Raw genomic sequence first — 13,734 nt, 5'->3', positions numbered from 1 at the left:
AAATATGTTATTTGTGTTAATAGATAATTAGATAATGGATTTATTTCTACTTCAAAATTAATCAATAAGCATTTTAAAACTCTCATTTTAACTTCTAGTATAGGAAATATCAGTAGATATAATCTACATAATTCAAAGTTCCTTGGGGTTCTCAATAATATTTAAGGGCATGAAGAAGTTTTGAGGCCAAAACATTGAGAACTGCTGACATATTCAGCATACTATATACCAGCAGTTGATAATGCCCTCCCTTAGGGGTGAGTGAGTTCTCTGAGGTTTTTTTTTGTTTTTGTTTTTGAGACAGAGTTTTCGCTTTTGTTGCCCAAGCTGGAATGTGATGGCACGATCTTGGCTCACTGCAACCTCAGTTTCTCAGGTTCAAGTGATTCTCCAGCCTCAGCCTCCCGAGTAGCTGGGATTACAGACATGCACAACCACACCCGGCTAATTTTGTATTTTTAGTAGAGACAGGGTTTCACCATGTTGGCCAGGTTGGTCTCGAACTCCTGACCTCAGATGATCCAACTGCCTCCGCCTCCCTAAGTGCTGGGATTGCAGGTGTGAGCCACCATGACCAGCCTGTGAGTTCTTTTGAAAGCTGGTTGTTATAAAGAGCACAGCACCTCCCCACACTCACTCTTTCAATCTCTCTCTCTGACCATGTGATTTCTGCACACACAGGCTCCCCTTCCCCCTTCGCCATGAGAGGAAGCAGTCTGAGGCCTTCACCAGATGCAGATACCCAATTTGAACTTTCCAGCCATCAGAATCATAAGCCAAATATATTTTTTAAATTTTTTGCTTTATAAATTACCCAGCCTCAGGTATCACTTTATAGTAACACTCAATGAGAAGAGCTAATACTTGGCATTTATCTGTGTAGGCATTGTCCTAAGTATATGATGTATTTTGATTTATTTATTATTTGTTTGTTTTTGTTTTTGAGACAGAGTCTCATTCTGTTGCCCAGGTTGGAGTGCAATGGTGGGATCTTGGGTTACTGCAACCTTCACCTCCCAGGTTCAAGTGATCCTCCTGCCACAGCCTCCCAAGTAGCTGGGATTACAGGTGTACACCACCACACCTGACTGATTTTTGTATTTTTTTGTAGAGATGGGGTTTCGCCATTTGCCCAGGATGGTCTCAAACTCCTCACCTGAAGCAATCTGCCCACCTCAGCCTCCTAAAGTGTTGGGATTACAGGCATGAGCCGCCACACTCAGCCTGTTTGACTTATTTATCTTCACACCCAGGAGGTAACACAATTATCCCCACAAGGCAACTGAGGCCCCAAGTTTTCTTGTGCTAAAGTCTCCTGCCGGGCTGGGACATGGCAGAGCCCCAGTGGAAAGCAGACCTGCAGGCTCCAGAGTCTGGGCACTTACACACCTCCACACCACGTCCTCAGGCAGCATTGCTTATGCTTATGGGACGCACCTTAACTGAACTAAGGACTTACCTGTTTTAAGTGCATCATCCTAAATTGCCCATGGTAAGGAAATTTCTGCACAGAGAGATGCATACTTTGTCTGAGGTCACACAGCCAGGAAGCAGTTTGGGGGATCCTTACTTCTGAGCCCTGAGCCAGATCCAGACCTGGCCAATCACCCCACCTTCCACCTCCTCAACCACAGCCGCAGTGATTGGCTCAAGGGTGGGCAAAGCCAAGTCAGAATGAGAGCCAACTCCCAGACCTTTACTGGAATGTTTGGTGAGAGGCCCTCTGTTTCCCCTCAGTTACTAAACTGATAAGATTTACCCTTGCTCCACTAGAGGCTGTTTTACCAGTGCAAAGAAAGAACCCATTAATTGAGAATGAACCCAACCAAGAGAAGACAGTTAAGAGAGAGAGAGAGAGAGATCCGCTGATTTTATTTGAGCACCTGGGTCCAGCCGTGCCTAATACTCTTGGCCTTTTCAGTTACATGAGCCAATAAATCCCACTCTTAAGTCATTTGCGTTTTTTTCAAATAGAACAAGTTCTGACCAATACAATCTATAAACATCAGACTGATTTTAGCATGTTTCTGAGAGGGAATACTTATTCCTTTCGCTCACCTGCACCGCCTGCCAACCACTTCCCTGGCCCCTACTACTGAGTATATGATGGACTATATTGTTTGCTGAGAGTGATGGCAAGAAAAACTGAGCCAGCCCCCAGCCCCCCCACCCCCACCACCAAGCAGAAAACTGCTCAGGTGTTCTAAAGTAGTAAACAGTATATGCATATATTACACCAGTTAAAAACAATTCTCTAAGCACAGGATATGTGACTGTCTCCGTGGCTTCCTCGTGGAGAATACTCTCTAGTTTGTCTTTGATCAGTGGTAAGCAGGCACCAGCTGCCTGCTTGGTTAATTTTGTTCTATGAGAAAACACAGAACACTTGTTTGTTAATAAGAATCACCTGTTCAGAGAGAAGAACTACGTGGCTCACGTCTATAATCCCAGCACTTCCAGAGGCTGAGGCGGGCAGATCACCTGAGGTCGGAAATTTGAGATCAGGTTGGCCGACATGGTGAAACCCCATCTCTACTAAAAATACAAAAGTTAGTCAGTTGTCTGTAGTTCCAGCTACTCAGGTGGCTGAGGCAGGAGAATCAATTGACCCTGGGAGGTGGAGGCTGCACTCCAGCCTGGGTGACAGAGCAAGACTCCATCTCAACAAAAAAAAGAAAAGAAAAATCAGCCTGATTGCTACAGAACCTGACATTTTCAGCCTCATCATTCGTTACTCTCCAGTCCTCAAGGTCCCCACCATCTGCTGTCACTCCCCTTAGCTTCTCACTGTCCCCAAACATGCCATGCTCTCTCCTGCTCCCACACTTTGTCCCTACCATTCTGCCTGCCAGGAATGCCCTTGCCCACCTATCCCTTAACAGCCAGCGACTCAATGACATTACTGTATTTGGGAAGTCCTTCCTGACACCTCTGGCTGGGCTGGATGACTCTCCTCTGTGGTTCCAACTCCTCCTTCACAGCACTGACCACCAAGGGACATGTCTGTTCCCCACTGACCTGTGAGGTCTTTGAGGAGGGAAGAAGGGAATTATGTCTCTAGGGCTCAGGAAGGATGCTGCTCAGGGCTTTCATGGGTTTATCATGTCCTGAAATTGTTTCCAAAGTTATGTGTGTCTGTATGAATATGTGTGGCAGAGTGAGTTTGTTAAGAGCACAGTCTTTGGAGTTAAACAGGCCTAGGTGTGAGTTCAACTAGCTGAGTCTGATGAGTACACTAACGAGCTGCAGCACCTCTAGGCACTAACAACCTCTCTGTGTCTCAGTCCACCTACCTTCAAAGTGGAGATGGTAAACCTATCTTACTAGGGTGTGCTGAAGATTAGATAAGGTGTGTTACAATTTAACTTGGTGCCTGGCACGTAGCAAATTATTCATACATGCCAGCTCTTGGGATTATTACTTTATCGGTTTGCATTTAATTTTTGTTGAGGAAGAGTTTTGAACTTTTGCCAAATTCTCAAACAGGTCTACGATCCAGGAAGGTCAAGAACCACTGGTTTGAAGAGTAAAAGGAGCCCCCAGTGGGTCTGCCGGCTGGGATGTATATACTGCTGTAAGTTCCCACATATTGGCTTTGTGAGGTCCACTGATGGGTATCATGTAAGTATTCCTCTGTGGGTCAGGGTGTGATCTTGCCCATGATGATTCTCCCCTCCCAAGGCCCTGGGTCCCTGTGACCTCCAGGGCTCTCCAAATACCTCATTAGCGCCGGCTGAGAGCAGAGCTAGGAAGTGGGGCTGCTGTTGCCTCTGCAGAGAACATCCCTCAGAGCAGGGAGAAGCAGCAGCTCTGACACGGGGTGGGCAGGCGCAAAGCCCCTTTGTGTCTGGACCTGATGACTCAGGGAACATCGCACTTCTGAGGACATCATTGTCAGCACAAAGCAGCAGCTCTGACGACAGAGCCCTGGCTCCTCTGGTCTGGCACTGTCCTGCCGCCCCCAGCCCCCGTGATTGCTCAGCCACCTTTCCTATGACCTCACCAACGTTAAAGCTGCGTCTGTAATAAACTGGCCCTTTACTCAGTAGTCCTCCCAGTGGCCAGAGAGGGTAGACTGTGATCCTTGTCAGAACCCTGAGGCTCCAGTAGACAGGGCGGAGCCAGGTTTGGGATTCAGGTCCCCCTCCTCCAAACCCTTGTGGCGTGGCAGGCAGAAGTGCACACTCAGTATTAGGCAAACCAGGGTAGGTCCTGGCTGTGGCACTCTCAAGCTGTGGTGTTGGGCCAGTCATTTCTATGTTCTGAGCTCCAGTTTATTCTTCTGTCGGAAGGAGATAGTCACAACTGAACCCCCTTCTCCCCTGCCTTATGGAGATATCATTCTGAAAGTCGACTGTGATTATGTCGCCCTCCTGCTCACAGCTCTCAGCAACACTCCCTGGCCCTCAGGATGAAGGTCAAGTTTCTTGGGCTGCCATTCAAGGCCCTTTGTGATCTGGAGGCTGCCCATTGCCCTGGCCACATCCCCCACCACACACCCCATCCAGTCACAAACCAAACCATTTCTCTCTTCAGCCCACTCAATTCTGCTTCCTTTGCTAGGAATTCTTTCCTGCTTCAAACTCAATGCAGATACCTCCTCCTCCAGGAAGCCTTTCATGACCTCCTATTCCTTTTTCCACATTGCATCAGGTGCTTCCTCTTGGCTTCCACTTCCCAGAACTGAGTGGACCTTGTGCTAGAATCCTGGCATTAGAAAGAGCCTTAAAAGTTCATTGAGAGGCCAGGCGTGGTGGCTCACGCCTGTAATCCCAGCACTTTGGGAGGCCAAGGTGGGTGGATCATCTGAGGTCAGGAATTCGAGACCAGCCTGACCAACATGGAGAAACTCCATCTCTACTAAAAATACAAAATTAGCCGGGTGTCGTGGCGCATGCCTCTAATCCCAGTTACTCAGGAGGCTGAGGCATGAGAATCACTTGTACCTGGGAGGCGGAGGTTGTGGTGACTCAAGATTGCGCCTTTGCACTCCAGCCTGGGCAACAAGAAAAAAAATCAAAAAAAAAAAAAAAAAAAAAAAGTTCATTGAAAGCAGTGCATCTCCAAGTGTGGCCCAGCATCATCTGGAAACTTGTTAGAAATGTACAGTCTTGGGTCCCACCTCCAGAGCTACTGAATCAGAAACTCTGGGAGTGGGACCCAGCAATCTGTGTTGTCACAAAGTCCTCCAGGGAATTATGATGCCCAAATTTCAGAACCACAGTTGTAATGCAGTCATTTGCAGCCATGCTAGAGTTCTGCATTTGCAGTGCCCCATGAAATCGATTGCCACATGGTCTGGGCTCCTGCACCTGCTACAGGAGGGAGAGGCCCCAGCTGAGCTGTTGGTGCCCTGTGTGCCCAGCCACCCCTCCTTCCAGGGGCCTCCAGTGGATAGAGCTGTTACAGAAGAGAGTTCTCTTTATTACATCCTATTCTCCTACTTACTGCAGACACACGGCCAATTTTAAATCGTAACTTTCTTTTATTGGCAAAGAAGAAATTTTGGCACCTGTTTCATTTATTTCTCATCAGCTTCTCTTCATCCCAATCTTACCAGGCTGGAGCTTAAGAATCAAAATACTGGTCATCTGCCTCTTCAGGAAAATGTTGTAAATTTCATAGGGCTCATCTCAGATGCACCAAATGTTACCTGGAAAAATACATCTTTCCTCCTCTTCTCCTGCTCAGCACCCCACCAGTGTGTTTCAGAGTTATGAGTCTTAGTAGTCCAAATGTTTTCTGAACCAACTTCGCTTCCCATTAGAAGAGTCCAACTTCCCTCAATTTCCCTTTTTCCACTTCTGGAATTGCTAACCTGTCATACTTGGAAGTACTTAGTGTCTAATCTAACTCTTGCTATTGCTGGCTTCAAACCAGCCTATCACATAAAGAGGAAAAGTATTTTCATCTCTATTTTTCAGCTCTGGAAATTAGCACAGGACCTGGCACATAGTAGGCACTTGATGTTAGTTTAGAAAATAAGTGAATGAATGAATGAATGAATGAATGAGGAGATTAACAATAACAATTGTTGATCATGAAAATGAACATTTAGGCTGAGATGGGGGAATCACTTGAGCCCAGGAGGTCAAGGCTGCAGTGAGATATGATCATGCCAGTGCACTCTAGCCTGGGTGACAGAGCAAGATCCTGTCCCTAAAAAAAATTTTTTTAAATGAACATTTACTCTGAGGATTATGTTAAGTGTCTCAGATATGTTCAAACACCTAACAACCTTGTGAGGTAGATACAAAATGTTTGTGAAGGACATAAAAGATAATTTTAAAGAGGGAAAATGTTACTTTCATGCAAAAAGTTAATTTCCATAGCTATGGAAATTTGCATCAGGTGCCAAATTATCTGTAAATATAATGCAATTCAAAATGCCAAAATGTCTCCGTGTGGGGGCACACACCTGTAGTCCTAGCTACTTGGAAGGCTGAGGTGGGAGGAGCTCTTGAGTCCAGGGTTTTGAGGCCATAGTCAGCTCTGATTGCACCACTGCACTCTAGCCTGGGGACAGAGTGAGACCCTGTTTCTGAAAACAAACAAAAACAAAAACAGCCAAAATGATTTTTTAATGAAACTTCACATGTTGATAGTAGAATTCACATAGAAGAGCAAAATGTGAACAATGGCCAAGGCAATTTTGAAGAAATATAAATTTGTAGTCACTCCTTGACGAATATTTTTATTATTAAAAAGCTAAAGTAATTAACACAATATATTACCAGTAAAAAAAAAAAGTTACATGAGGGTCGGTGGGACCTGCGCTGCCACAGGATGTAAAGTGTAACAAGGAGGTCGGGGAGGGCAGCGTGGGTCTGTGAGGACTGTGAGTGTCTGTGTCCCCCAGCTCCCCCTGCAGCTGGCCCTGCAGTGGTCCGCTCCGTTTGCCAGGCGGATACGGGTTCCAGAGTGAAGGCTACCTGTTCTCTGGTGCCCCCCGCCTCCCGCCGCGTCCCCAAGCTCCCCCTGCAGCCAGCTCCACTCCGATTGCTGAGCGTGCAGATTGGGTTCCAGACTGAAGGCTTTGTGTTCTTTTTTTTTTTTTTTGAGACAGAGTTTCGCTCTTCTTACCCATGCTGGAGTGCAATGGCGCGATCTCGGCTCACTGCAACCTCCGCCTCCTGGGTTCAGGCAATTCTCCTGCCTCAGCCTCCTGAGTAGCTGGGATTACAGGCACACGCCACCATGCCCAGCTAACTTTTTTGTATTTTTGGTAGAGACGGGGTTTCACCATGTTGACCAGGTTGGTCTCGATCTCTTGACCTCGTGATCCACCCGCCTCAGCCTCCCAAAGTGCTGGGATTACAGGCTTGAGCCACCGCGCCCGGCCGGCTTTGTGTTCTTGGTGTTTATAGTGACCCCAGCAGGCCGGGATTACTGCGGCGATAGCCAAGCAGCCTTGGTGCTATGGAGGAGCCCGGAGCTGCCCGTCAGCCGTACTTGGGGCTGGTCTTGGAGGAGCTAGGCAGGATTGTGGGAATACTGCCTGAAAGTGTGGAATCAGATTCTAATCCTTATGGTTTTCCATGGGAATTAATGATATGGGCAGCTATTGTTGGATTTTTGGCTGTTCCCCTTTTTTTGTGGAGAAGTTTTAGATCACTTAGGAGTCAGCTTTATGTGGGAAGAGAGAAAAAGCTTGCTGTAACGCTTTCTGGACTGATTGAACCAAAATGTAAACTACCTGAAAAATCTAGCCTTGTTCAAAAAGAGTATGAAGGCTATGAAGTAGTTATTTTTAAAGAATGCCCGCTTTGAGAAGGAGGCAGCAGAAGCACAGAGTTTGGAGGCAGCCTGTGAAAAGCTGAACAGCTCCAATTCTGAACTTGAGGACAAAATACTCTGTCTAGAAAAAGTTAAAAGAAGAGAAATCTAAGCATTCTGAACAAGACGAGTTGATGGCGAATATTTCAAAAAGGATACAGCCTGTACAAGATGAGTCAAAGTCTCCCAAATCACAAATAGTTGAAGCCAAAATGACTTTCAAGATTTTCAAATGAATGGAGAACAACTGAAAATAGCAATGAAAGATGCTTTGAATGAAAATTCTCAACTTCAGGAAAGCCAGAAACAGCTTTTGCAAGAAGCTGAAGTATGGAAAGAACAGGTGAGTGAATTTAATAAACAGAAAATAACATTGGAAGACTCCAAAGTACACACAGAACAAGTTCTAGATGGTGAAGATGATCACATCAAGACTCCGAATGAACACTTGCTGGAGATGAAAGCTTGGGCTGCTATGCATGGAGAAGACAGAGCAGATGATAATAACTTGAAATTAGAAATGAACAGTCAATCAGAAAATGGTGCTTGCTTAGGTGAACCTCCAAAAGGAGCTTTGAAGAAACTGATTCATGCTGCTAAGTTACATGCTTCTTTACAAACTTTAATAGGAGAAAGGAACCAAATTTATATTCAGTTATCTGAAGTTGATAAAACAAAGAAAGAGCTTAGAAAGCATATTAAAAATCTTCAGATTGAAGAAGCATCTTTGCAGTCAGAAAACACATATTTTGAAAGTGAAAATCAGAAGCTTGAACAGAAACTTAAAGTAATGACTGAATTATATCAAGAAACTGCAATGAAACTTTACGGAAAATTATCAGTAGAGGAAAATTACCAGTTAGAGAAAAAAGAGAAAATTTATAAAGTAGATGAAAAGATGAACTATACCACTAATGAGCTGGAGACCTATAGAAAGCAAGCCAAGGATCTTGAAGAAGAGTTGGAAAGAACAAGTCATTCTTATCAAAGGAAGATTATTCCCCACGGGAAAAAAGCACATGATAACTGGTTTGCAGCTCAGACTGCTGAAGGAAACCTCAAAGATTTAAGGAAAGAAAATGCTCATAACACACAAAAATTAACTAAAAGAGAGTTTCAATTTGGACTTTTACAAAAAGATCCTTAGGCACTTCATGTTCCAAATACAAAATACAGCCCGAGAGCATTACCCATATGCTACCCATATGAGAAGAGGACCTCCTTTCCCCCCATCTCCTCCAGGAACCGAGTTTGGAGTTTCTCCACATGATTTTCCACCAAGAGATTTCCCAGGTCCACTATATGCTCCATTTCCAGTGAGAAATGTCTATCCACCGAGGGGTTTTCCTCCTTACCTTCCCCCAAGACCTGGATTTTTCCTCCCCACCCCCAAATTCTGAATGTAGATGGGAGATCTTTCAGGGTCAGTTCCGCCTTCAAGTGAGCCTGCTGCTGAACATCCAGGACCACAGCAAGAAACCTGACAATATTTGTATCTTTCTCTTCAACAGTAATGCTGCCTGATCTCGAGGCCCCGTCAGGGTCTATTCTGCCTTCAAGTGAGTCTGCTACTGAACATTTAGAGCCACAGCAAGAAATTGGTTATATGTTGCCAAGCTGGCATTACAAATAAATTAAAATGTAATAAACTGCATTTAATGAATTATGCCAGAACAATTATATGGAAAACATGAAACAAAATGTTATCTCCAACTAAAACTCTATTCAAAAATAAATTTTAAGTATTTTAATAATGTAAATATAATAAGCTTTTGTAATGTCAAAGAATATAGAATATTTTTATAAACTGAGGGTAAGAACAAATTTCATAAATTACACACGACAACAAATGAGGAAGTATAAGTTTGGTTTGTTTTATCCCATTGAAATTAAAAACTCTTTGCAGCAGAATCTATGAAGAAATTTAAAAGACAAAACAAAACAGTAGTGGTGTGTAGTTGTAATCCTTAAAAGTAACAAAGGATTACAAAGGAAGTTTGTAATGTACCATCACAGAGAAGATAAATATGGACAAGTCAAGCTAGCGGACAGAAAAGAAAACATAATTATACTAAAAAGTATAGTCAATCTCTTCAACCATGAAGAAAATGTATAATGAAACCATGAGATTTTCTACCCATAATTTGGCAAAAGTTTTAAAAACTTTTATAATGAGGAGAAACTGGACTTTCATGCACTGTTGATGAAAATGACAATTTTATACAACTACTCTGAAAAGCTATTTGTAATATTTTGAAATTTTGACATAGTACAAATACTTTCACCCAGCAATTCACACTTTTAGAGAGAGTAATGGTATATTGTGCAGTACTTTAAAAAAAGAACTAGTGCTATATCTGTTTACATAGTTATCTTAAACACAATTTGATTAAAACAAATAATACAATAAAAGTGTTGTCAAATAATATTATGGTTGATGTAATATTGAAAACTATGTAAACAATACAACATATTGTTTTCAAAATAACATAGTAATAGTTTTAAATTTTAGCAATTTCTTGATAATTATAAAATTATTATGTGAGACATTTTCACTAAAAATAGAAGGTAACTTCCTGCACTAATGTTTGAAACTTTAAGCATAAAATTAGTTCAAAATTTAAAAATTAAGCACATTAAAAATCATGCACCATCAACATCTTGCTTTCTCTGGAGAGATAAAAGAGAAAAGAAAGAGAAATGGTATTGAGAGAACTATATATTTTCAACAATAGCTATAAGTTTGTTCTTAAAAATACGAAGCATTGGCCAGGCGTGCTGGTTCACACCTGTAACCCCAGCACTTTGGGAGGCCAAGGTGGGCGGATCACAAGGTCAGGATATTGAGACCATCCTGACCAACATGGTAAAACCCTGTCTCTACTAAAAATAAAAATAAAAAAATTAGCTGAGCGTGGTGGCACACACCTGTAGTCCCAGCTACTCATGAAGCTGAGGCAGGAGAATTGCTTGAACCCAGGAGGCAGAGATTGCAGTGAGCTGAGATCGAGCCACTGCACTACAGCCTGGCTTTTCAAAAAAAAAAAAGAAGCATTTTAAGATAATCACTTTTAAATGTTAAAACAGATACTGTTAGATACCATTAGTTAAATGTTAAAATACCACTTTTAAATGTTAAAATAGATACCATTAGTAAATTATTTGGCTAAATCTCATAGATATGCGTGTTTGTAATTTTAATTGAATTAGCAACCATGTTAAATGACAGGAAAGTTGCCTCCTATCTGCCTTTCTTTTCTCTTATTTATAGACATTGACCTTTGTTTAATCTCCAGCTGAATACTGTCAACAAATTGCAATGAGATATAATTCTCATGTTTGTGATTAGGGTTCAAACTTGTAAATAATAGCTTTATAATATTTTTAGATTGCATTTTCAAGACTCCTGGTAGCAATACTTCACTTTTTTTTTTTTTTTTTTTGATATGAGGTCTTGCTCTGTCGCCAGGCTGGAGTACAGTGGCTCGATCTCGTCTCACTGCAACCTTTGCCTCCAAGGTTCAAGTGATTCTCCTGTCTCAGCCTCCAGCGTAGCTGAGACTACAGGTGCACGCCACCACCCCCAGCTAATTTTTGTATGTTTAGTAGAGATGGGGTTTTACCATGTTGGCCAGGATGGTCTTGATCTCTTGATCTTGTGATCTGCCTGGCTTGGCCTCCCAAAGTGCTGGGATTACAGGTATGAGCCACCGCGGCCGGCCACAAACAGAATTTTATTTAATCTTTACAACACCCAATGAAGGATGTATTAATACTGATACTGTTATTATTCCCACTTTATATTCTGAGACTAAGGGAATCTAGTAAACCCCAAAGTTATTCTGCTAGGAAGAAGCATAATTGGGAGTCTGAGTGCCCCAATCCTGTTCAGCGCTGCCCTCAAGAAGTTTACAATCCAGTTAGGAAGATAAAATTGACTGAAGTGAAACAATTAGTCTTCCTACTGTCTCTATCAGTGCTTTGTTTTCCATTCCGGGCAGATGAAACATCTCAGGAGCTTGTTAAAGTGGAAGTTCTGTTTCACTATGTGTGAAGTGAGCCACAAAATTCTGCAGGTCTAAAAAGCTCCCACATGATGCCAATACTGCTGGCCCCTAGACTATGCTTTGAGAAACAAGTTTACATCCCCTTTCCCCTTCTCAGGCATTGCTGTTGCTAGAGGCTGCTCTGGTCTAGGGCAATGTGTCCCAAATACCTTACAAAGTGACTCTCATCTTCCTAGTTCTTATAATACTTATAGAACACTGGAAGTATTCTTTATTTAGGGTTTTGATTAAGTAGATTCACTTGTTAAGAATGGAAATCAACTCAAGATGTATTAAAGACTTAAATGTAAAATCTAATACTCTAAAATCCTGGAAGAAAACCTAGGAAATACCTTCTGGACAGAGGAATTGGCAAAGGTTTCATGACAAAAACACCAGAAGCAATAGCAACAAAAGTGAAAATTAATAAATGGGATCTAATTAAATGAAAGAGCTTCTGTACAGCAAAAGAAACTATCAACAGAGTAAACCGACAACCTGTAGAATGGGAGAAAATATTTGCAAAGTATGCATCTGACAAAGGTCTAATATCCAGAATCTGTAAGGAACTTAAACTAATTTACAAGCAAAAAGCAACCCTATTAAAAAGTGGGCAAAGGACATGAACAGACACTTTTCAAAAGAAGACATACATGCAGCCAACAGGCATATGAAAAAATGCTCAATATTACTAATTGTTAGAGAAAGTAAATCAAAACCACAGTGAGATACCATCTCATACCAGTCAGAATGGCTACTATTAAAAAGTTAAAAAAAAAAAAAAGCAGATGCTGGTGAGGTTGCAGAGAAAAAGAAATGCACACTACTGGTGGGAGTGTACGTCAATTCAACCATTGTGGAAAGCAGGGTGGTGATTCCTCAAAGAACTAAAAACAGAACTATTGTTCCACCCAACTGTCCTATTACTGGGTATCTATCTAAAGAAACAGAAATCATTCTATCATAGAGACACATGCAAGTGAATGTTCATTGAAGCACTACTCACAATAGCAAAGACATAGAATCAACCTAAATGCCCATCACTGGTAGACTGGATAAAGAAAATGTGGTACATATACACCATGGGATACTATACCATGCAGTCATAAAAAAGAACAAGATTATGTCCTTTGCAGAAACATGGTTGGAGCTGCAAGCCATCATCCTTAGCAAATTAAATCAGGAATAAAAAACAAAATACCACATGTTCTCACCTTAATATAAGCAGGAGCTAAATATTGAGAACACACGGACACAAAGAGGGGAACAACAGACACCTGGGCCTATTTGTGGGTGGAGGGTGGGATAAGGGAGAGGATCAGAAAAATAACTATCTAGGCAGGGGGTGGTGGCTCACACCTGTCATCCCAGCACTTTCGGAGGCTGAGGTGGGCGGATCACCTGAGGTCAGAAAGTCTAGACAAGCCTGGCTAACATGGTGAAAACCTGTCTCTACTGAAAATACAAAAATCAGCCGGGAATAGTGGCGGGCACCTGTAATACCAGCCACTTGGGAGGCTGAGCCAAGAGAATCGCTTGAGCACGGTAGGCAGAGGTTACAGTGAGCTGAGATCGCCCCACTGCACTCCAGCCTGGCAACAAGAGGGAGACTCTCTCTCAATTTAAAAAAAAAGAAGAAGAAGGAAGAACTATCTGTTGCTATGCTTAGCACCTGGGTGACAAAATCTGTACACCAAACCCCTGTTTCACCCCCATAGTTTACCTATATAACAAACGTGCACATGTACCCCTGATATACCTAAAATACCTAAAATAAAAGTTAAAAAATGAAACAAATTTAAAAGAGAAGTGGAAACGCACTTGTTTAGAATTGTACTGATTTTTCTAGAATATGTGATAAAGTGCACAAGTTTTACGTATACTGTATAGCTCCATGATTTTTTTTTTTTTT

At 42.4% G+C, this 13,734-nt stretch overlaps 1 pseudogene; it reads left to right on the top strand.

The window, feature by feature from the left end:
* The first annotated feature begins 7,419 nt into the window (after positions 1 to 7,419).
* Positions 7,420 to 9,176, top strand: LOC108286949 (annotated as a pseudogene).
* Positions 9,177 to 13,734: the final 4,558 nt, after the last annotated feature.

This window comes from Cebus imitator, unplaced genomic scaffold (genome assembly GCF_001604975.1).
Source record: "Cebus imitator isolate Cc_AM_T3 unplaced genomic scaffold, Cebus_imitator-1.0 Scaffold332, whole genome shotgun sequence".
NCBI classification, from domain to species: Eukaryota; Metazoa; Chordata; class Mammalia; order Primates; family Cebidae; genus Cebus; species Cebus imitator.
The sequence above is the reverse complement of the archived record's forward strand: the minus strand, read 5'-3'. Positions and strand labels throughout refer to the sequence as shown.